This window comes from Leptinotarsa decemlineata, unplaced genomic scaffold (genome assembly GCF_025532065.1).
Source record: "Leptinotarsa decemlineata unplaced genomic scaffold, Ldec_3_MD MMD2_tig00000199_RagTag_RagTag, whole genome shotgun sequence".
In the NCBI taxonomy this organism is placed as follows: domain Eukaryota; kingdom Metazoa; phylum Arthropoda; class Insecta; order Coleoptera; family Chrysomelidae; genus Leptinotarsa; species Leptinotarsa decemlineata.
In genome coordinates, this window is record NW_027412544.1 from 16,758,026 (window position 1) to 16,780,848 (window position 22,823).

A 22,823-nucleotide genomic window follows, 5' to 3' on the forward strand; every position below is an offset into this window, starting at 1 on the left:
TCACAATGTTCAATCTATACTTTAAGTAACTCACTTAAAAATCACTCATTCATCTCTGTTTCCCCGTACTGGTAAGTCCTAGGAAGCTAAAATTTTATACATAGATGCTTCTTAGGTTTTAGATGTGCACCAAGGAAGGATTTCCAAATATGCCAACTGTGGAGCCCCCTGTGAGGGTAAAAGGGGAGCGTTTACATATGAAAATGACTTTTTTTCCGTAACGCTATATTTTCGGAGGCTGAAATTTCGTATGTAGGTTCGTTTCATGTGTTAGATGTACAATACGGATGGATTTTTAAATATTTCAACTGAGGTACCCTCCGTGCGGGCAAAAGGGGCGCGTTTACATATGAAACTAACCTTTTCATTAGTGTTTCTCCGTACCGCTATATTTTCGGGGACTGAAATTTTGTATGTAGTTTCTTTCCATGTGGTAGTTGTGCAATAAGAAAGAATTTTGAAATATTTCAACTGGGCCGCCAGCCGCGGGGAAAAAGGCGCGTTTATAAAATAAAGTTACCTTTTCATCACTGTTTCTATATTTTCGGAAGCTTAAATATTGTATGTAGGTTCGTTTCGTGTTGTAGTTGTGCAATGGAAAAGGATTTTCGAATATTCTAACTGGGTATCCCCAATTGGGGATAAAAGGAGCGCATTTACATATGAAAATTACCTTTTCATCACTGTTTCTCCGCACTGCTATATTTTCGGAAACTGAAATTTTGTACGTAGGTTCGTTTTATGTTATAAATGTGCTATCTGGGGCGCCTGCTGCGGGGGAAAAAGGAGTTTCTCCAAGCCCTTAAATTTCCGGTGGGCGAATTTATAGTAAGTATAAGCATTGCACCAGTTCAGAGCCGGGGCGGGTCGTTAGTATAGAAATAATCGGTGTTATCGATTATTGTGGCACAACTTAGCACTTGTGACTTTGACAACAAAAATATTATTTAAGTTGACTATCAATTCCGACGTCCATTCTTTGAAAAGTTCTGAAATGAAATTATTCGTATTTACTGTATTTGCTTGTTTCTAACACTGAAAAATGTGTTTTGCTATGGTATATCTTCTAAATTTTGTCTAATAGAATATTCATTCGTTCGATCTTCCGAATACCTTTTTACTGATAATACCTTAATTGAGGAAACGGTGACCGCCTGCCAATCGATTTCAATTCAGCTGTTCTGATTACGTGCAATGTGCAATGCCCATTGAAATCTTCGTGATAGCTTTATTATTCTAATGAAATGATAAATTGAAAAGATGATTCACGTTCCTTGTAAGACGGGTCCAATGAACATCTGGATCAGACATCGTTTATTATCATTAATTTAGTTTGAGCGAGGGCAACAATAATTATAATTTCAAATTGTCCAACTGTGCGTCGTCGTACTAGATTAAAAGCAGTATGAATGGAAATTAATTTCTTGCAATCGTGTCACTTATGAATAAGAAGAACATTTTATGATTCACAGAGATTTCGGTATGAATACTTTCCTTTTTAATGTTCTTCATATCCTTTTTATCAAATAAGAAGGATGTATGTTACTATATAGTCTCATGAAAACTATACAAACAGGTTGATAATATATTAAATACAGGGTGTTTCCTAACTACGGTACGAAACTTCAGAGGGAGATTCGTTAGGTCGTTTTAAGAAAAAAGTTCCTGTGTAGAAATATCTGGAGTTGTTTCGTTTCTGAAATACCGGGCGTTGGAATTAAAAAAAAAGGTATTTATAAAATATCATAAATATCCTCACACCGATTTGGTTGGAATTTGCCACAGTTATTTGAAGTAACAAGGCGCGTATTTAAACTCAACTAGATTAAAATTATCAGCCCCAAGGGAGTCTCAGTATGCCGTTGACTTGTAGTTTTTTATTTTTTTAGATGAATAAAAAAAATCCAACTTTTTTTGTTGCTTGTATTTTCTTCGTTTTCAAGGAAAAAAATGAAGCCACTTTGCATATCATGAACATCTGCTTTGGAGACCAGCTGACAGTGATATAGTGTTGTCATATCAGTGAAAGTCAGTGTTGTCAATTATCAGTGATTTCATTATGAATAATTTTACATTTTACTAACACTGAAATGGCTGACATGCACTTTATGGATTAGCAAATGGAAATGCGGAAGAAACACTGATAATTTACCAAGACAGATATCTTAACAGAGTAATTACATGTGCTAAAACATTTAGAACGCTACATGCAAGATTATGTGATACTGGGAGTTTTAATAAAAATGCAGGTGGTGGCCGACCAGAAACTGTAACAACGCCTGAACTAGAAGAATCTATACTTACTTGAAGATCCATCATATAGTACCATGAAGATTGCAATGCAGCTGGAAGTCAGCCCATAAACCGTATGGGCAGTTATTTTACTTGTGGTTGATTCATACGATGGCATACAACAATACTTTTTTACCAAATATTTTATTTACGGACGAAGCAAATTCGTCACGAGATGCTTTTATGAACATTCACAATGACAATTTTTGGGCCAAAGAAAATCCCCACGTTGTTAGAGAAAGCCATTTTCATCAACAATTTCAGCTGAACGTTTTGGGTAGGAAAGATCGTATAATTGACAATTGCAATGTCATAAGGAATACCCCGGGTATTTTTGAACGAACAGTCAATAAGAAATCGATTGTATTCGTGTATTTTATCAGAAGGTGGATGTTTTGCGCATTTACTTTGAGGTAGAAATTGTTTGTTTACTTTTGCTTTTTATTTAATTTATTTAAATTTCGACTTTGAGGTCGAAATTGTTTATTATTTACTTTTGGTTTTTATTTAATGTTTAATGGACAGTTTTTAGAAGTGATTTTTTTCTCGAAAACGAAGGTTGTTGTTTAAGTTGTTTAATCTTAAATAATAAATAACTACAAAAAAGTCAGTAGCGTTCTTTTTTTCTCAATATTGTTGGCTGTAGTGCCCACTAGACCTGATAATTTAATTTCAATCTGGTTCGTGCTAAATAAGCGCCTTATTATTTCAAATAACTGTAGTAAATTTCAACCAAATCAATGTAAGGATATTTATGATATTTTATACATCCCTTAATTTCAAACTTCAACGGCCTGTATCTCAGAAACGAAGCAACTCCTGTCATATGTTCATAGGAACTTTTTTTCTTAAAACGACCGAACAAATCACTGAAGTTAATGTACAGTAGTTAGGTTAGGTATATTAGATGTTGATGGTAAAATATTATGTATTCACATATCAATATTCGTATTTCGTTTGGAAAATAAAAGTTTTGTCTTTCTATTTCTCGATCATTCAACAAAAAAATCTGGGAAACTTCCAAAGATAGAAAGAAATAAAATAACTGTACTCTTGATGAAAATATGTAAATCATTCACAGGTTTCTTTCAGATACACTGTAGAAAAAAATACCGTTTCTAAACAATTAGTTCCACATGAACATTGAATTACACGAAAGGCAAAAATATTTTCCCAAAAAACTAGTGTCACCTGAAAAAATACCCCTTTCAATTCGGTATTTCGTGTTTTATACAATGTATAAAAAAATATAGTATACAGATCGTCTAAACCATTACTTTGGTACACGAGTACATGAGGTTTGTCTTTTGCCTATTACTAACAAATATTTCTGCAAAAATATACAAATGATTGATATCAGATATATTTTCTTCTTTGTTTTGTTCTCCAATACAATCCAATAAAGACCATCAGGAGTGATATGTATAGCATTTTTGGCACCTTTTATACCTATAGATACTTATATACTCCAATGGTGTGAATTTTCTTGTGAATTATGTGAAGAACCTCCAAAATATTCACAAGATAAAGCGTCCATTTTATCACATAATTACACTGGACAAGTGACGAGAATAAAAATTTAGAGAAATGTATGCAATTTGTAATGTGCAAAATTACCTATATCTAGGTTTTTACAACGTAGCATTAAATCATTATCTTGTGAATATCAACATGGCTCACGGGACTTCGAAGTTATTTGATTTAAATTCAGGTCGTCTGTCCTTTCTTTTGAATTTGGTGCTTTCCTTGATCACTTAATACAGGACGTTTCAACGCAAACATGACTCCCCCTGTAAGTCAGAAACGGACGTGTAATTTTTATTTCTAGAGGGACTAATTTCACCCCCTGCGGTCAGCAACTACCTCCCCTTATTTTTTTCAATGGCATGGGGGGCGAGTGATACATCATTTGAAAGGTATTTTGTCCCTTCATTACTTCTGTAAGAAAATTCGCTGTTGCACACTTTCTGTTTTTTTTTTAAATAAAACGCTGAAAATTTAATTTCTCAATAACGAATGAACCAATTTCGAAAAAAATCACAGAAGTAATAGAGGGACAAAATACCTTTCAAATGATGTATCACTCGACCCCCCATGCCATAGAATAAATAGGGGGCCTAGTTGCTGACCGCGGGAGGGTGAAGTTTCGGGTATGATTTCCATATCAGAATTAGTCCCCCTAGAAATAAAAATTGACGTGTTCTTTGAAATTTTCGATTACACGTCCGTTTCTGACTTACAGGGGAGGGTAGGGTCAAGTTTTCGTTGAAACGCCATCTATATCCAAAGTAGTGCTTTCAAAAATATTGTTTAGGGATATCATAAAACGCTCGTCTTTTTCTTAGTATCATCTTCAGGACTACAACATTTTATGATTTGTTATAACTCTTGACCCCATCTATTGACGAAAAGCTCGAAATACAGTCCAGAAAATCCTAAGTTCGTCCAAAATTATGTTTTTAAATTATCATTTATATTTGGTTTTCTTATCGACTGTTATCATTGTTTGAAGAGTAATAAGATAGTCAATATAGATGTCGCCTTACTTCACGCCATTATATCTACCATTCACATGATGCATTGTCATTGAAACATGCGATTTTTTTTGCATAAATTTAATATCGGTTGTTGAATATCTGTTCAAATAAATCAGATATTAGTAATGGTGAAGTTAAAAAATCGATTCGAATTTTTCAAAATAATAATAACAAGTTTGACAATGTGGAACTTTGCTGTTACTTATGGAAAAGATATTTTGTTCTTTATTTAGTTGTGCACAGATATATCCGTTTGAAAGAATGAATCATAAATTCATTTGCGTACTTACAGTTTTCTGCGGCGTACACCCAAAAGTTGTTGATATCCCGCACCTACACGGGTAATGGATGCGACATCTTCGACATATGATGTGTGGTAGAGGATGCTCGTGAGAGTCCTCGACGGTTACTCATCTAACGTTGGAAAGGGAACTTTCCTAACATGAGTTCTAGGGGGGAGGTGAGTGCCCGCTCGCGGCTGGAGGCTAGTGAGCCTCATCTCCAACTGGCGTTGGCCTCTTAGGGGCAGCGGCTCCGCTAGCGGGTAAAGGGATACAGGGTTGCGGTAATCCATTCATGGGTGCATTGCAGCCCCATTCTGAGGCACTGGACGGCTTATGCTGTTCCGTGATCCTCGCCTGCTTCTGTACGGATCCGAGCGTTCGAGGTGTCGGGGCTCGCGGTCCTTCCGGGCTCTAGTATCCGAGTCTAGTCTTGGAGGGCACCAAGGCAGACGCTTGAGGTGTCGGACCCCGGTTGGACGGAGCTACTAGTATCCGAGCTTAGGACCCCGACCGGCCACTTCCGGGACCATATTCCCTATCGATTTGGCATGGTTGGCGGGGGCAGGTGTGCGACGCGAGCACTCTCTGGCGAAAGAAGAGCTTAGTTAACTTGTACAAACGTTCGGTCGAACGCTGCCGATGGTCCTGTCTCTTGGTTAGCCACACTAAGTAGATGTAAGGAAGCAATTCCGGGCTCGGTGAGCGGGAGGAAGCCCTGCGAAATCCTGTTGGTGTGGGGTGAGGGGCGGTACCCGCAAGAATTTCCTGAAAATCCACCCCTCCACATCCGATCGCATCCAACGCCAGGGTGCGTCTGGGGGGGCCTAACCGGCCCTCCAGGCCCCCCGGTGCGGTCGTAACTATGACTCTCTTCCGTGAATTGAACCCTAATTAGGACCTCTTTACGTATTTAAACTCAACGAAAACAATATTACAATCAAACATTGTGGATGTGTTTTTACCTCGCACCTTTCGTCTTATTTTTAGATAGTTCGTGGAAAAATTGCGATTCACCTACTGAAACTTGCAAAATTAAATTCTCGGATAATTAGTCTGCCTAGAATGTAAACAATTTACGCTTCAGGAATAACTTTGTTTATTTTATCAATTAACAAATAATTCAACAGCAAATCTTTCCTATTTCTGTTCAGTGTAGATATCAAGCACTTTGAATAACTGGATAGAATAACATTTCATTTGAAATATCCTGATAGATCATTTTCTCAATCATTTCCCAGAAATATAATAAAGTATTTCCACTACATTTAAAAAATTGGGCTAACCACACTAACCGGATATGGCTAAGTGAAAGTGCTTCATTTAACAGATTTCGAAATTTTATTTTGTTTTCAATTTTCACATTTCTGAGAATTTTCATTTGGTTCTACATTGTATGATCATGTTTTTTATCTATCAATTTACAGTTTTAATCAGAGACAACCGAGAAAGATAATTTTACCTTGGTCTAACTTAATACTTCGCACAAATTTGAAATTCGTCATGATACATGTCATGATAAGTTGCTTGACATTATACATTAGACACAACTACATCGTGAGTGTTCAAAATTTTGAAAAATTCACTCTTCCTCGGTTGTCTCGAAGGAAAAGGTAAATTGAATAATGGATTAACCAGCAAATTATCTAGAGTTGAATGATGATTTTCAGAAATATAAAAATTAAAAACAAAAATTTTTGCAAAGTTTTCATTTTCGGATTTTTTTTCAGTTCTGTTCTATGGTGAAACATGAACTAACGATGGACCATTAATTGAGCACTTTCACGAAAATTTGGACAAGCGACTAATTTGGTCAATCAATGGATAATCGTTTTTACAGTGTGACACACTAAGACGAAGACAACCCTGTTCTTTAGTCATTTTTGAAAGCAGATATGTGGTTTTTTGTACAGGCATAGACCTTAATAGGCCGCACTTTTCGCAAAACTTAGCCAAAGTGACAGCTCTAAACCAAGCCTACTGTTTTCCTGCGAAAAGGGCAAATTCTCGGTATTTTACTTTGTTTTGATGATACAGAAATAAGTTATTCGAAAGTTGCATGAAAATCGATTTTGACCCTTCATACCAACTTTCAACGGAAAATTCGAATTTCATATTCAAGTCCGATTTTCAATTAATGATTCTAAATAAGAAGCTACGAACATAATAAATTTGTTATAATGTAAGAATAGGAATGAAAAACCTAATATTTATTATGAATACATTTGTTTAATTGATTTTGCCTATTTTATCATTTTTGTAGCTTCTTATTCGAAACCACCAATTGAAAATTAGAATATGAAAATTCCAAAAAAAAATCAAATTCAGAATTTTGGGTTGGAATTCGGTATGTAGGGTCAAAATCGATTTTCAAGCATCTTTTTCTAATAACTTAATTCGATACTATATCCAAAGTGAAGCAGAATATTTGGAATTTGACCTTTTCGCGGGATCGCAGTAGGCTGGAATTTTGAGGCTGTCACTCGGGCAAAGTATTGCGAAAAGTGCGGCCAATGAAGGTCTACATACGCCTGCACAAAAAATCAAATATCTGCTTTCAAAAATGACTGAAATACAGCGGTGTCTTCATCTTAAGTGTATCACACTGTATGTTGAATTTCAATTTTGATATTTTTCAACTCCAATTTTAAAAAAAAAGTAATTTGTAATAGGTTGTACTATTTATAATGGAACCATTGTTTGTTCGTATCATGCCAATATTTTTAAACTCTTGAAAGCATTTCGAATCAATTCGTTTCAGAAAAGATGATATATTTGTTGTACAAAGTTACAGTAAACAATAACTTAAACCCGAACATGATGCATCACGTCCTTGACAACAAATTTTTCCATTAACCATTAACCAAATATACCCCAATATTAAAAATAACACTAACACAAAACTCTCAGGTATACAGGAAAATCATAAGATGAAATATAAAGACTGGTAACAGGAGAGAACATTAATATAGCATATGAGACTAGTAACTCCTATATAAAGAACAAGTCACAAATGGACAAAGATAACAAATCAGCCGTACTTACATGTGGATTATGCCCCAAAGTTCATATTCGAAAGACGTCAAAAATTTTCAAAACGAATCTCCGAATATAAATAAAGGTTTGAATTAAGTCAAACCAGTTTTTTCTATGTTTGTTTACTTTTAGAGAACAACCATGATTTCAACATGGACTACAGAAAGTTAAGGACAAAAATTGATCCTGCTGAAATCTCCGGAAATCATAAACGCCAATATTGAATTTTTTTTCAATCGACTAATAAATAGTATTCACTAACCACTATTAAATTCATTTCATAAAACGTCAATACTGAACATTTTTATAAATTACCTGTTTTTCTAAAAGTAATATTGTATATTGTAATTGATTTTTAAAATCCACCTGTTTTGACAAAATTAATCAATTTTTTAATTGAATTTAAACATAAAATGCCAATAATTAACATATTTACAAATTACCTGTTCTCCTAGAAATAATATTGCATTGTATTTGTTTTTTCAAAATCTACATGTTTACCAGAATCATTTATCTAATTGAGTTTTGTAATTACCTGCTGTTTTGGAAAGACATTGTAGAATAGTTTGATATACCAAAAGCAGGAAAATTTGTTTATGACATTTCCCACAACGTTTAGTTTTAATGACAATGCATGATCATCAGCTAAGTTATCGACAAATTAATTCGTAATATAATGAATTTATGGGTTTGATTTAATTTTTTAAAGAGCATGTTAGTATTAATAATAGGTTGTTTTAAAAATGTAAAAGTAAATTCCTCAATTTTTTTTCGATATTGTATTGAATTAAGAGTCAACTAGCTTTTTTTATTGAACTTATAGGCAAATTCAACTGCAGTCACATGCACCTTCAAAACTTTTTATTTACTGGCGACACGCCGCGGCTAGGCATAAGTGCAATTTATGGTTTAAACATAGGGTTGAAACATAAATGCAATTTATGGTTTAAACATAGGGTTGAAACATAGTTCAGGTACACGATTACAGATTTTTTTATATGCTAGAAATTTTCCCACGACTTGATCCATGTTATTTACAAAATATAAGTAGATCTCGATACCGCGGGGATATTTGGATTAAACGTAGGCCAATCATTTCCTAGTTGAGTGTATAATTCTAAGGAAATTTTTGAAATCGGTTAAGTAGTTTTTGAGTTCTTTATAATGATTGTTTAGATGATGAAAGATGACTCTAATACTCGACATACTTACGAACTTTTACTTTTTATTTCCGTATGGTCGATCTATCGAATTTAAAACGTTGGAAAAATATAATTGCCGACTACAACTAACCTCAAAAAATTAAATTTAGTTTAGTTTAACTCTTGCATTTGTGGAAGTGAATGATTCAATAGCACAAATCGTGTCCAGCGCCGATAAACTTTTACCTCTTAAAACCAATTAACGTTTTTGTCTTGTTAGCAATAAATATTCTCAGAAGAAACAAGCAGATGATGTAATAATTATTTTCATTAGATTCACAGTCTCTATTGTGCGAGTGCGTTATACCATCTTGATGATGGATACTTATTCCATAAATTCTATATGAATCGAGTTCAATGTTTTTCGAAAGTAACAGTTGTGTTGCATTGTTAATTGTTTATCTCTAATGATGGTTATTACTGTTGATGAGATTTTCTCACAAAGTCAGTTATTAGATATTCTTGATGCGAAATATCAATGCTGTTAACGTGTTTCATTCTCTTGGCAAATAATCGGAGATGAGTGTTTCAAACCAAGAAAATAGGATGAGTTAGTTTCTCATTATAAGAGGGGAGCCCAAGCAGGGATTTCCGCAAGTCGAAATAACAAAAATTAGACGATATAATTTAATGCGTGCAGCTATGTGATACCTATATTTCCCTCTCCGAATTTCTATTCCTCTTTCACTTTTTCTCTATCTATTAATCTCTCACTCCGTCCCCACTCTGAATTCTGTTGCATGACGCCATTACAGCTGATCACAGAGACTCGTTAGTGATGAAGATGAAGATGATGATTAATTAATCAATCGATTATGAAAAATTTAATTTTTTTGAGCATTTTTTAAAAATTATTTTCTTATAAATACAAGTATTCTACTTAAAAACATATACTTATTTATTGACATGTTATTTCCTGAGCTTTTCAATTAATTAATTTCAATGATTAAAAAAAAAAAAATATTTTTTTTGTCATATTAGGCGAATCCCTCTAGATAATCGTCAGATTATGAGAAAGCACGTCTAGAACATAAAGATGAACCATATATATCCTAATCTGACGCGCTTGAGTATTTCAAAATGGTCATTTTTATTGCACATTTGAGTCATATCGAAATCTTCAGATTATTGAGTACCTAAGAGCTTTTTTTTGTTGCACTTAACATCCCTTTAGAAAATCTGACGCGCTCGATTAATTTTTTTTTTCTTTTCACTCTTAACCCTTACGTACAACCACCCGCATCATGTAAACGATCAGATTAACATCCGAACATTATTAAAAATACGTAGGACATTGATGGTATTAATATCTGACGCGCTCGAGTATGTCGAGTATGTCTATAGCCGCTTCCCCCACCGATTAAAAGGTATATATTATATAACATTTTTTTCTTCCCATCATCTAAGCTTTGCAATTTAATATGTCTCTATGACGCTCGAGTAAATCACCATTTTGCATCGTGGGCTCCCCTACTATTACCTGATTTTTTTTTCATTGAAAAGAAAGGTTTTGGTATTCTACTTCTCCATATTTTTACAAACAATGTGTTCCTTTATATAATTTGTTTGTATGATGAAAGATGACTCGAATACTCGACTCTCCATATTTTTACAAAAAAATGTGTTCCTTTATATAATTTGTTTATATGATGAAACATGACTCTAATACCCGACGTTGGAACTGAAACTGCTTAAAATTTGATATTTTGCATCTTAGAAGCATTATTCAACAATTTTTATATAGAAAATATAACATCTACCACTTTTCGAAATATTCATCAAATGAGTGTCTGATAGCACACCAAAACATCAATTTATAGTTGAAGTTATATAAAGTTTAAAATAAAGTATTTTAAATTTTTAACTATTTCAGAGCCCTTTTGTGAAATTTCCGTTTCCATATTCACAACTTTTCCAACTTCATATACTCATTTTTTTTCTGTTGGTATATATGTTAATATGAACCGCTAATTAAAACCAAAAGTAGGTAATATTTTCAGCTAACAGTTACTCATAATAATATTGATTGCTCCAGTAATTGTTAATATTAGTTTTCCTAATTTCATATACCTAATAAATAAGATAGTCAGACTCATAAAAAGTTGCCGGAATTTTTTCATTAACGATTTTGTGGGTTAGTAATAAACACTTTTAGTGATTATGGAAATAAGTGACATGAATACCCACCTTAGGAATTTCAGTATTATTGCTTATATTCGCCTTCAAATGACTGAACCCCATTATTGAGTAAGTCGTTGATTAACATGAAAGTTTTATACCGAGTATCTTAACGAGCTCAACTAGCTGACATCAACCTGTAATTTTAAATGAGTTTACTTCTCGACCAAGAGTATCGTGACTTTTTGAACTTTTTGAAATTTGTGACTATAATAATGGCTTATAAATATGCCACTTTCAGATATTGGAATAGAGGGTATGATATATTGTATAAGGTCAAAAATAATTAATAAGCTGGTAGAATAGCAGAGGTGTTCCTGGATAATGTTGTTTCAATATGTGAAGTATCTATGTATCGACAATTCTCTGATCATTTTTCTCCTACAGCAGTTTTTTTTTTTGAGACTTTCTATTACACCCACATTGAAGTGTTAATCATAAAAATGAAATGCAGTTTCTTGACGCGATGGTGAAGAGGAACGACAACACATGGAAAATGTTTGTACTTAGAACATCAACTCGCACGGGTAGATACCTGAAATAACGAACCCAATTAATAACAATATACATGCCGTTTCTTTTATCATGTGGTAACATTGCTATATTCTAAACTGTAACATATACGAAGACGAATAAATGGAAAAAAGGTAACTGTCATCGGGAACAATGCAGTGGTCGAAAAACATTTACGGGGACTCTCGCCCTTATCGAGTTATACGGGGAAAACCAAAAATACTGGTTTTCGTTTTCTTCGAATGGAATTGTTATTTCGGAGAATAACAAAAAATGAAAAAGAAAATTGTTGTTTTATTCGAAGTGTACTATGACGATGTAATAATAAATATTCGATAAAACGTTTCGTGTCAACATGGCCAACGATATTGATAAAGCAATAAATTCACAATCCAAGGGTATATCATATTTGATATTTTTATAGCGTTTCATTTGAAATAGCTACCATTATCAGTGACAACAATTTCAAATTACGGTCCTGTCTTTTCTTATTTTGTAAATTGTTTAGATTTCTTCAAAATATAATTCAGACAACCCAATAAATTTGACAGGTAGGTATCCTGACACAATGAAAATTCGCACTTTTTCATTTTATAAATTTTTGTATTGCCGTTATCCCTCTTTTAAGGCTTATTTCTCCCTAATAAATTATAATTCGTAATATTTTTATAATTCTCTATCCTGGAAGTAACGAAAATATCAGTTTGTCGGAACAAACATCCTTGGCCCTTTCTTTTACGATGATCATTTGAATAGTGAAATGTATCTTCATCTTCTATTCAATGCATTCGATGGATACTTGATGAATTGTCACTGAATATCCGCCATGAAATACAATATTTTCAACAGGACGGCGCTCCTCCCCATAATGCATCAATAGTAAAGAAACATTTAGATGCAACATTCCCAAGAAAATGGATTGGAAACGATGGACCAATCAACTGGCCAGCTCGATCCCCAGATCTTACTCCTTTAGATTTTTTTGTCTGAGGATACATAAAGGATACAATTTTATCAACACCAAGTACAGATATCGACCATCTCAAACAAAAAAAAAAGAGATGCATGTATTAGTATTACACCTATTATGCTAGAAAATTGCCACAGAAATTGTCTAGACCGACAATTTATGTGCATTCAACAAATAGGTCGTCAACTCGAACATTTAATGTAGATTGCCATGTAGCTTTGATTTTCGTATTGGTTTAATTTTTCCCAAAAGTTCATGATGAAATAAATTGTTTTTCTGTTTGATTGTTGTCACTGATGAAGGTGGTTATTTCAGATGAAACACTATAAAAATATCAAATGTGATATACCCTTAGATTGTGAATTTATCGCTTTATCAATATCTGTAATAAAAAAGTCAGGTCCGTATTTTAAAAAATGTTGGCCATGGTGGCCATGTTGACACGAAACTTTTTATCGAATATTTATTATTACATCGTCATAGTACACTTGATATTCTTCGAAATAACAATTCCATTCGAAAAAAACGAAAAATAGCATTTTTTGTTTTCTCCGTATAACTCGAGAAAGGCGAGAATCCCTGTAAATTTTCTTCGACCGTTGTATTGTTCCCGATGACAGTTACCTTTTTTCCCATTTGATTGTCTTCGTATCTGTTACGGTTTAGAATATAGCAATGTTACCACAAGATAAAAGAAACGGCCTGTATATCAAGAAAGAGTTTGTTAAAACCCTAATTGATCATAAATGTAGTCTCTGAAACTCGAAGGAAAGTTTCGATAAGGAACTTGGGCCACAACAGGAAATATTTTGAGTTGAATGGTTATTTCACAAAGCTGGTGGGATAGAGACAACAAAATCCGCTCAAGGAACAGAAGCTGCCACAACCAGTGCTGCTATTCTATCTTACGTCAAAGAACTGTCCCAGAGAAAAAAAAGCCTAACAAAAACCAAGTCACCAGACATGGAAAGTGAGTCGAAAACTTGCATTTATTATATATCGTGTGAGTGTCGCAAGTTCTATGTCGGCGAAACCAAGAGGCCATTGAAAGTTTGTATTGGTGAGCACAAAAAACAAACCAGGGAAAATAAATTGTAAAATAGGGAGTAAGGCAGCATGTTTGGACCCGCCAACATAACAGTAAGCGATCCGAAGCTGAAATCTTCCGCAAGCTGAAAGACTGGTTTAAAAGAAAGTTTAAAGAAGCTGTACACATGTGAACAACAGCAAAAATCACCGTTTGTTAAAAATACTGTTTTTTGTGAAAAAATGCGCCAATGGACTCATATATCTCGATACACAATATGTTATTATTACGAGTAATACAAAGAAACATTTTCCCCCTTATTTGCCCCCTAAAGGCGTGGGTTAAACAATTCGTTTCAGTAAAAAGTGTTGACAATTCCGTTTTATTAAATTACGCCTGCTTTTGCATAAGACTATTTACTAATAGTAAATATAATTATGAATTGTGTTGGAATTTCTGAGGCATGTTTATTTAATTGCATCTTAAACGTTTACAATATAATTAATCTATATCACCTTGATATACATCAAAGTTCAAAATTGAACGGAAATTTCATAAACTTTATTATATTTTCACTATACCGTTAACTAAATTGTTTAAATTTTATTGAGGTTCATCAGGATTGTGTGATAATGGCGACAGACTTCAAATTGATCGAAATATGAACTAATTATTTAGTTAACTAACGTTATTTTAACTGTGAGTGAATTTGATTTTTCCACAACTTTGATAACCATTCCATAATCCGAGTAATCAACTATTTACTTTGAAATTATTCAGGCTGATGTGACGTACAAAAGTCCAGTAACCCAGTAATAATATAACAATGAACATTCCGGCACGTATCCTTGTTGAAGTACCTATTCAAATGTTTGCAAAGGTTGTGCTTTGAATAATGAAATCCCAACGATTTTTTATAAGTACAATGAAATATTTACGACTTAGTAATACTGCATACTGCTCAGTGCCACATATTACTCAATGTAATTTCAAAATTAAAGATAAGATAGTATCGTGTCAAATGTCTTAATTTTCAAATTTCATTTTTTGAGCGGTGAAAGTCTAACGAAATGTATGTACTCCACTGAAATATTTCAAAATTATTGTATATATTATATTTTTTCCATAACAAGTAAATTCCAGTAATATTATTCTGTTATAAATCTGTTCAGACAGATTGTCCATCTGATCTACGGCTTGTAGAGAAGATAAGTATCTATTAAAAAGAGAAGATTCCTAATCGTTCTTCGACCAGGCAAATATTTGTTCCCAAGTTTCTGAGAATCTAGTTTTGCCATTACAGCACATATAGTTAGTTGTCTAAATTTCCACACAATAAATTATGTGAAGAAGTCAGCACACTTAAGCCACATTCAGTTTCTTGAAAAACTGTGCATGAAAACTTCATGAAATTTTGTTATTTGTAATATTTTGCTGCGTATACCTAATCCCTGCGAGTTTCAGAAGTTTTCGCTTCTTTTCAAGATATGTCTTTGAGGCTTCAACAAGTAATTGCTATAAGGCCGTTTCGAATAAAAATATCACAAATCTTACTCAAAAAACATTTTTATTGGGTAGAGCTTCGAACGACCTACTTACTTACATATTCACTTCTGTCAAATATTTTGAAGAAACATATTTTTCATCAAAAAGTCATCATCATCAAATCGAGATAGTTATTTGAAACATTTTCAAACGAAAAATCACGAATACCATTCAAATTGGTTTCATATACATGATGGTATATACCAATTTTTGGTTGAAAAAAACTGAATAATAAAAAGTGTCTCCTGTTTAATTGAATGTTCATCGAAAGTAGTTGTTTCGGATGAATTTTATGGTCCGGTTTGTATATATCTGAAACATTTTGCATGACGAGCAAATCATTGTGAAAATTTTATAAAAGGCAAAAAAGCTTATTGATGTTTGAAAAGTAAATTAAAATATTTTACTTCGATTTGAGTAATTTCTAACACAACCAGTAGCTAATAATTGATATTTAAAAAATATTTAAAATATTTTTATTTATTTATATATTTTTTAATTTAAATATTTAAAAAATATTCCATTCGAGGTGATCCTGGATAGGTATTTTCAAGACGTTTATTGAGTCATTGAATAAAGTATTGCCACATTAAGTTGTTATAATCAGCGATATTCTTACGTCCTTTTATTTGTATCGTCATTCCATTTGGATTCACGGGCAGCAGGAGGTTGCATATCTTAATGAGGATCTAGAAGTGATTTCGTATCGGGGTGAAAATAACCAAGTTCAATTCAATGCCACAAAAACCCAGGTATCGGTTATATCATCTCCATCAATATACATGTCTCCGAACCGGATATAATAATGTCAGGTCAGATATTTCCGCTTTCTGCTTCGATAAGTTTGTTGGGGGTTAAAATGGACACCAATATGTCTTGGCACAATCATGTCGCTGGAATTGCAAAGGCTGCTTCTCAAAAGCTTGAAACACTGTTCCGAACCAGAAAACTGTACACACCTTAGCAACTTTTGATGCTTATAAAGCTTAGATCAGACCTTCTTTGTAGTACTGTTCTCATGTTTAGAGCTGTGCCCCCAAGCATACCCTGAAGTTGCTGGATTCCATTCAGAAAAGAGCCATCCACCTGATTGGAGACGGGAACATAACGTGCAACCTTGATTTGTCTCTCTTCTATATATACTTTCACGGGAAGTGTTCAAGTGACTTGGCACATTTGATTCCACCAAGAGCGGTACATATCAGAAATACGCGACGGACTGTGGCTGCTCATCGTTTTGAGGTTCAACTCAGTACACCTCGAACTTCACTGTTCAAGAACTATTTCATATGGAGAACTGCGTTTATATGGAATAAACTTCCTGAGAACGTTTTTCCAAATGGATTCAATCTCCAGCGATTCAAATCCAATGTGAATCGCTACTTTCGCACAGGCACCGCTCTGAGAGCACCTTAAGGATTTTCCTTTAATGCTTGTGTTTTGTCATTAAAAAAAAAGAACTCAGAGGTGCAATAATTCGTATTGCGACAAGATCTTATCCTGAAGAATTTCAATGAGATGAGGAGTATGAAAATAATTATTTCGAATACAATTAGAATATTGACCTCGATGTCCTACACAGTAGAAAAACACTCGAGAAATTTCAGAATTTGGAACCAATTGCTGCAGCATTCGAAGTAGAAAACTGCCCGGATCAATCATTATTTGATAATGGAGTACGAACCTTGCGGGCAACCTATAATGCTCCAAAATTTGAATAAACCTGCGTAGTTATCAAATCTTCCAGTGCAGCAGCTCACCAACATTTCAAGCGTTTTTATTATCAAGTTCAGACTTGGTTGGGGCATGATTTAGTACCCCAGAATTGTGGTTGGAAAATGCGTGATGAATTCCTGGAACCTGTTATGACAATGAATCCACCAGCTCCGGAGGAATATTGAATATTCAGCCACTGCCAGAATGTGGATGCAGGAAAGCAGGGTTGTAGTGCTCTTCAGCATGCGGCCAGTAGACAAGCTTGTCTAAATGCTTCACCTCAGAGTGTTATAAATGAAGAAGGTACTTTCAACCCCGGAGTCCTGGAAGAACTGGAGAAAAATGTCGTTGAAGACGAGAACACAGAGGGATTAGAAATTTTACAGAGACTGGAAGACGATGATGAAGAAGAAAAAAATTGAAATCAGAATTTGTAGTTCTATTTATTTATTTTTTTAATTTCAACGTTCAACGTATGTAGTGGTATTTTTCAATGAAAACATTAATATTACTGGAGTTTTTTTCCCAACACCAAATCGTTATTTTTAACACCTCGACACGTGTTTCGATCACCAAGAAGAGGAAGATTAAACTGGAAACTAACGCGAAGCTATCGCTATTTATGCTATATAGATATCCCATACAGGAAAACCATCCAGGTGTACCACCCATACAGGTATACCAACCTAAATTAATTCAACAATTTTGCCTTATCTATTATTTTACAACATATGTTCAACTGTTATAGGTGTATATAAAATAATTTTCAGCTATATGAAAATTAATTTCACAATATTGCCTATCTAAATTTATTTTTGCGATGTGTCCTTATGTGGTAATCAGTAAACCCAACAATATTATTTTAACAAGCTATATAGTATGCTCTTTGGTATAGGTCAGTCATCGTTATTCATAATATTATTGTGTTTATTTATTTCTACACTCTCATAGGCATCTAGTTGCCTGTTGTTGTTAACTTGTCTAACTAATCCTAATGAACTGAAGTCTATGGGATGGTTTTGTTGCAAAATATGATGGGCGACTGCTGATTTTTCAGGTCTTCCATATTTTAAGTGTGCTATGTGTTCCTTATATCTTACTTTAATAGATCTTTTTGTCTGTCCATAATATTTTGCATCGCAGTCACATTCAATTTCGTGAATTCCAGACTTTTCCGAATTCTCGACTTTGTCTTTTGGACTTCCCAAAAGGCTCTGTAGTGTATGACTTGTTTTAAAAACCACCTTCATACCTAGTTCCTTGAAAATCTTTCCAAAGTTCCTCGTATATTGGTGATATGGAACTGAGATGTATTCATCTTGGTTTTTGTCCTTTCTGAAAGTCGAGATTTCGTTCATTCTTAACCTAAACTTCTTTTTCCTTATTATGTCATCTACAATACCCCTCGAAAAACCGTGGCTGCTATTTCCTGTATTGTACGTCTTTCTTTTGTGAACCTATCATGTGTTAGAGGGAAAGTCAAAAGACGATAGGTTCACAAAAGAAAGACGTACAATACAGGAAATAGCAGCCACTAACGGTTTCTCGAGGGGTATTGTAGATGACATAATAAGGAAGAATTTTAGGTTAAGAATGAACGAAATCTCGATTTTCAGAAAGGACAAAAACCAAGATAAATACATCTCTTCCATACCACCAATATACGAAGAACTTTGGAAAGATTTTCAAGGTGCTTTTTAAAACAAGTCATACACTACAGAGCCTTTTGGGAAGTCCAAAAGACAAAGTCGAGAATTCGGAGAAGTCTGGAATTTACGAACTTTTATGTAAGGACTGCGATGCAAAATATTATGGACAGACAAAAAGATCTATCAAAGTAAGATATAAGGAACACATAGCACACTTAAAATATGGAAGACCTGAAAAATCAGCAGTCGCCCATCATATTTCGCAACAAAACCATTCCATACACTTCAATTCATTAAGATTAGTTAGACAAGTTAACAACAACAAACAACTAGATGCCTATGAGAGAGTAGAAATAAGTAAACACAATAATATTATGAATAACGATGACGGACCTATACCAAAGAGCATACTATATACCTTGTTAAAATAATATTGTTGGGTTTACTGATTACTAAATAAGGGCACATGGCAAAAATAAATTTAGATAAGCAATATTGTGAAATTAATTTTTATATAACTGAAAATTGTTTTATATACAGCTATAACAGTTAAACATGTATTGTAAAATAATAGATAAGGCAAAATTGTAAAATTAATTTAGGTTGGTATACCTGTATGGGTGGTACACCTGGATGGTTTACCTGTATGGGATATCTATATAGCATAAATAGCGTTAGCTTCGCGTTAGTTTCCAGTTTAATCTTCTTCTTTGACGATAATCACTTGGTGATCGAAACACGTGTCGAGGGGTTGAAAATAACGATTTGGTGTTGGGAAAACACTCCAGTAATATTCATTACTACACCAAAGGTTCCAAACAGTGCATCATAAATGAAAACAAATTTAATTTTTTTCTTTTATTTAGTTGGGAAGCAATTAGTATAAATAAGATTAGAATTGAAAAATAATTCAAGTATTTTCCTCAATAACTTTATAATTACACGAGTGAGTAATATATACTGAATTACCGAAAAAAAAATTACCATGCAGTCATTGTTCACTGTGATTCTGGCGTTGAATCAGGTCATATTACGCATTGATCAAAGACGAAACAGACTGGTTTATATTTGACGAAATAGTCGTGTCACGAAGTGTTCTGGCGATGTTTTGAATTCATTGGAACCTCTGGAGACACCCTACATTTTGTTTTATGAAAGAGAGGACATTGGCAGATCAATATCTTCAGATGATGTGGTGCTGCAGTTTTTCTCGGGTTTTCCTGCAGCTGGAAAAGCAAATGCGCCACTTTATACGACGTGAATATTACTGGAGTTTTATGCCAATACCAAACCGTTATTTTTAACACCTCGACACATGTTTCGATCACCAACTGTTCATCTTCAAATGGAAGATTGAACTCAGTTTAAAACAGTTTGATTTTTCTTTTGAAGATGATCGCTTGGTGATCGAAATACGTGTCGAGATGTTAAAGATAACGGTTTGGTGTTGGGGTAAAACTCTAGTAATATTCATTACTACACCAAAGGTTCCAAGGTTTAATCGAGATTACAGGGACTAAATAGTTTAACACTGCGCGCGTTCTGTCCTCTATCTCGAAAATGGTTCAAAATATGAAAAAAAAAAGTTTCAACAAAAGTAGTAGAGAATTTAATCCTCAATAATATTTATTATACATACAAATAGCATACAACCCTAGAAAACGAGATATTTGCAATGAATGTGTAAAAATCGATTTTTTGACCTTTGACCTTGAACCTTGAAATATCTGTAGTCGCATACCTACACCCTGGGTTTCGAGACAAATTTTCGGATGTCAAAATAAAAAGGTTTATACGAGTTTATTGCTGACTATCTTTCATCCTGGGGTGAAACCCCTAATATTCCGAGTGTACAATGACAAAATGTAAGTGAAGTTTTCAATATCTCTACAAATATAGCAAAAAAATAATTCAAAATTTTCAATTGTTCCCGAATATATGAAATCAAAATAGATAGATTTCTCGGTATCAGTAGTAAGTATCCAAAAATATTCAACTTTATCATAAATTCAATCTACTCTTCATCTCTCACCGCATATATTCGAATTTGAATAAAGTATTTACTACTTATATACTCGAGAATACAGTTCGATATACTATATACTCGACAATTCTTATCATTTTCTCATCTTTCCAGCATATATATTTCATACAGCTCGAATAACTATGTTTATTTTCATGTTAAGCTGTAGGTTATTTTCCATTTCAATTTATCCTACGTTACATGCACCCAAATTATCGTACACCGAAAAAATAGCCAATGTAGGATTTATTTCATGGGCCAAAAAATAACTCTTCACACATGATTATCGAGTATGTGAAATATTTGCCTATGACGACAATTTTATAAAATGAGAGAAAGTCGAACAGATATCCGCAGACACTAAAAACTTGTGACCAAGTTTAGTGACGTCAGAAGTCTCTCCTAAAGTCAGTAGCATCGGCGTGCTGCCAAGAGTGAATACTTGTGTGCACTTTGGAATACATTCAAATTTGCGTTTCAAGTCTGAAGTTGTTATGCTGGGCAAAAATGTCCTAAACAGCTCATTAACACCGAGTAAAATAATGTAATTCCTTCTAGGACAGTGTTATAGTTGTTTTTGAGGGGTTATTAAAATAAAACTGAAATTTTGTAACCCTTCCTAGCCTTCAACTGTTCCATCGTTTTTATGTTAAATTTTTCAAATCACCTTATCTTATAGACTCAGTACAGGAATGGGGTATGTAGTAATAACCAGCAAACAAACCAAGTTTACGCAAAATTTAATAAATTAATGAAAATTGACTTACACTGCTGTATGTTGTCAGTATTATCATGAATAATGAACATTTTCAAATTTCTATCACAAAAAATGTTTCTCAATATTCTTAATATAGTCTCGCAGTTCATGAAGACATTGTAAATAGATCACAATCATCAATTCAAACCAATAAACCATCTGTCAAAATTATTTTGAAGGGCTTTTTGTTTGTCACAGATACAATGAATGGTTAGCGACTGACTCATTGCGTAGAAAACAATTCTTTTGTCGGTGTGAATACCTAATAAATGTCTTAGGGAAAAGTAGTTCATAATTGTGTTCAGAGTAGAAAATACTAAATATGATATCGACACTGTCAAGCAGAACATATATTGATTTGGAAGTACAGCATATGGAATGCATACGTCATTTTCTATTGTTGTTACATGGTTGATTGTAGATGTTTCGGTAGATGACACTGGTGGTTCTAATTCTTCCCTCTGAACTTCTTCAAAACGGTTCATCAATTTCTGGATCTCTTTCTGAAGTTTTTTTGTGTTTTGTTCCTGTTCTATCAATTTACACCTGGTTATCATCGAAAACTGCAACATTTTTTTTCTTCTGAAAAAAATTTCATTCGACAAGTTGCAATTTGTATCACTGTGTTGGTTTTTACCGTTTACAAAATTGTCTTTACCAATAGCCACCACAATATTTTTTTCGTCTGTTATCCACATTTGCTTATCCAGCTTTTTCCTCTGTCTAATGAGTGAGAAAGCAACTGTATGCGAACCATTGTCAGCGACAAAAAACTGAATAAGGGGATTTTGACTCATAATTTGAATTGTGTAATTCGTAAAATCTGTATTCAACAGATGTTCACATAGCAATTTCTCATTTTCTATTTCGTAGACTTTTATTTCTGATCTGTTTTTTTCTACTTTTTCACATGGATATAAACATGTTGTATCGCCGCTAAATTTTGAGGTTACCTCGGCGGTTACTGTTGAGAGCACTGATAATACGAGTATATAGATATAGACCGTAGTAACTAACATTTCGACTAATGAAAACTCTAGTCGATACTACCCAATGCACTTCGAGAATATTCATATCTTGGTTTGTGATAGTGTTAT

At 33.7% G+C, this 22,823-nt stretch overlaps 1 protein-coding gene and 1 long non-coding RNA gene across 6 annotated transcripts in view; one reads left to right on the top strand and one right to left on the bottom strand.

Moving 5' to 3' along the window:
- Positions 1 to 22,823, top strand: part of Cip4 (formin-binding protein 1-like Cip4) — a 168,019-nt gene that overhangs the window by 77,703 nt on the left and 67,493 nt on the right. The window lies entirely within an intron of this gene.
- LOC141481477 (uncharacterized) lies at positions 21,693 to 22,815 on the bottom strand. Its single transcript, XR_012465002.1, has 2 exons — positions 22,364 to 22,815; positions 21,693 to 22,308 (listed from the first exon to the last, which is right to left on the bottom strand). It is a non-coding gene; the product is annotated as an uncharacterized lncRNA (long non-coding RNA).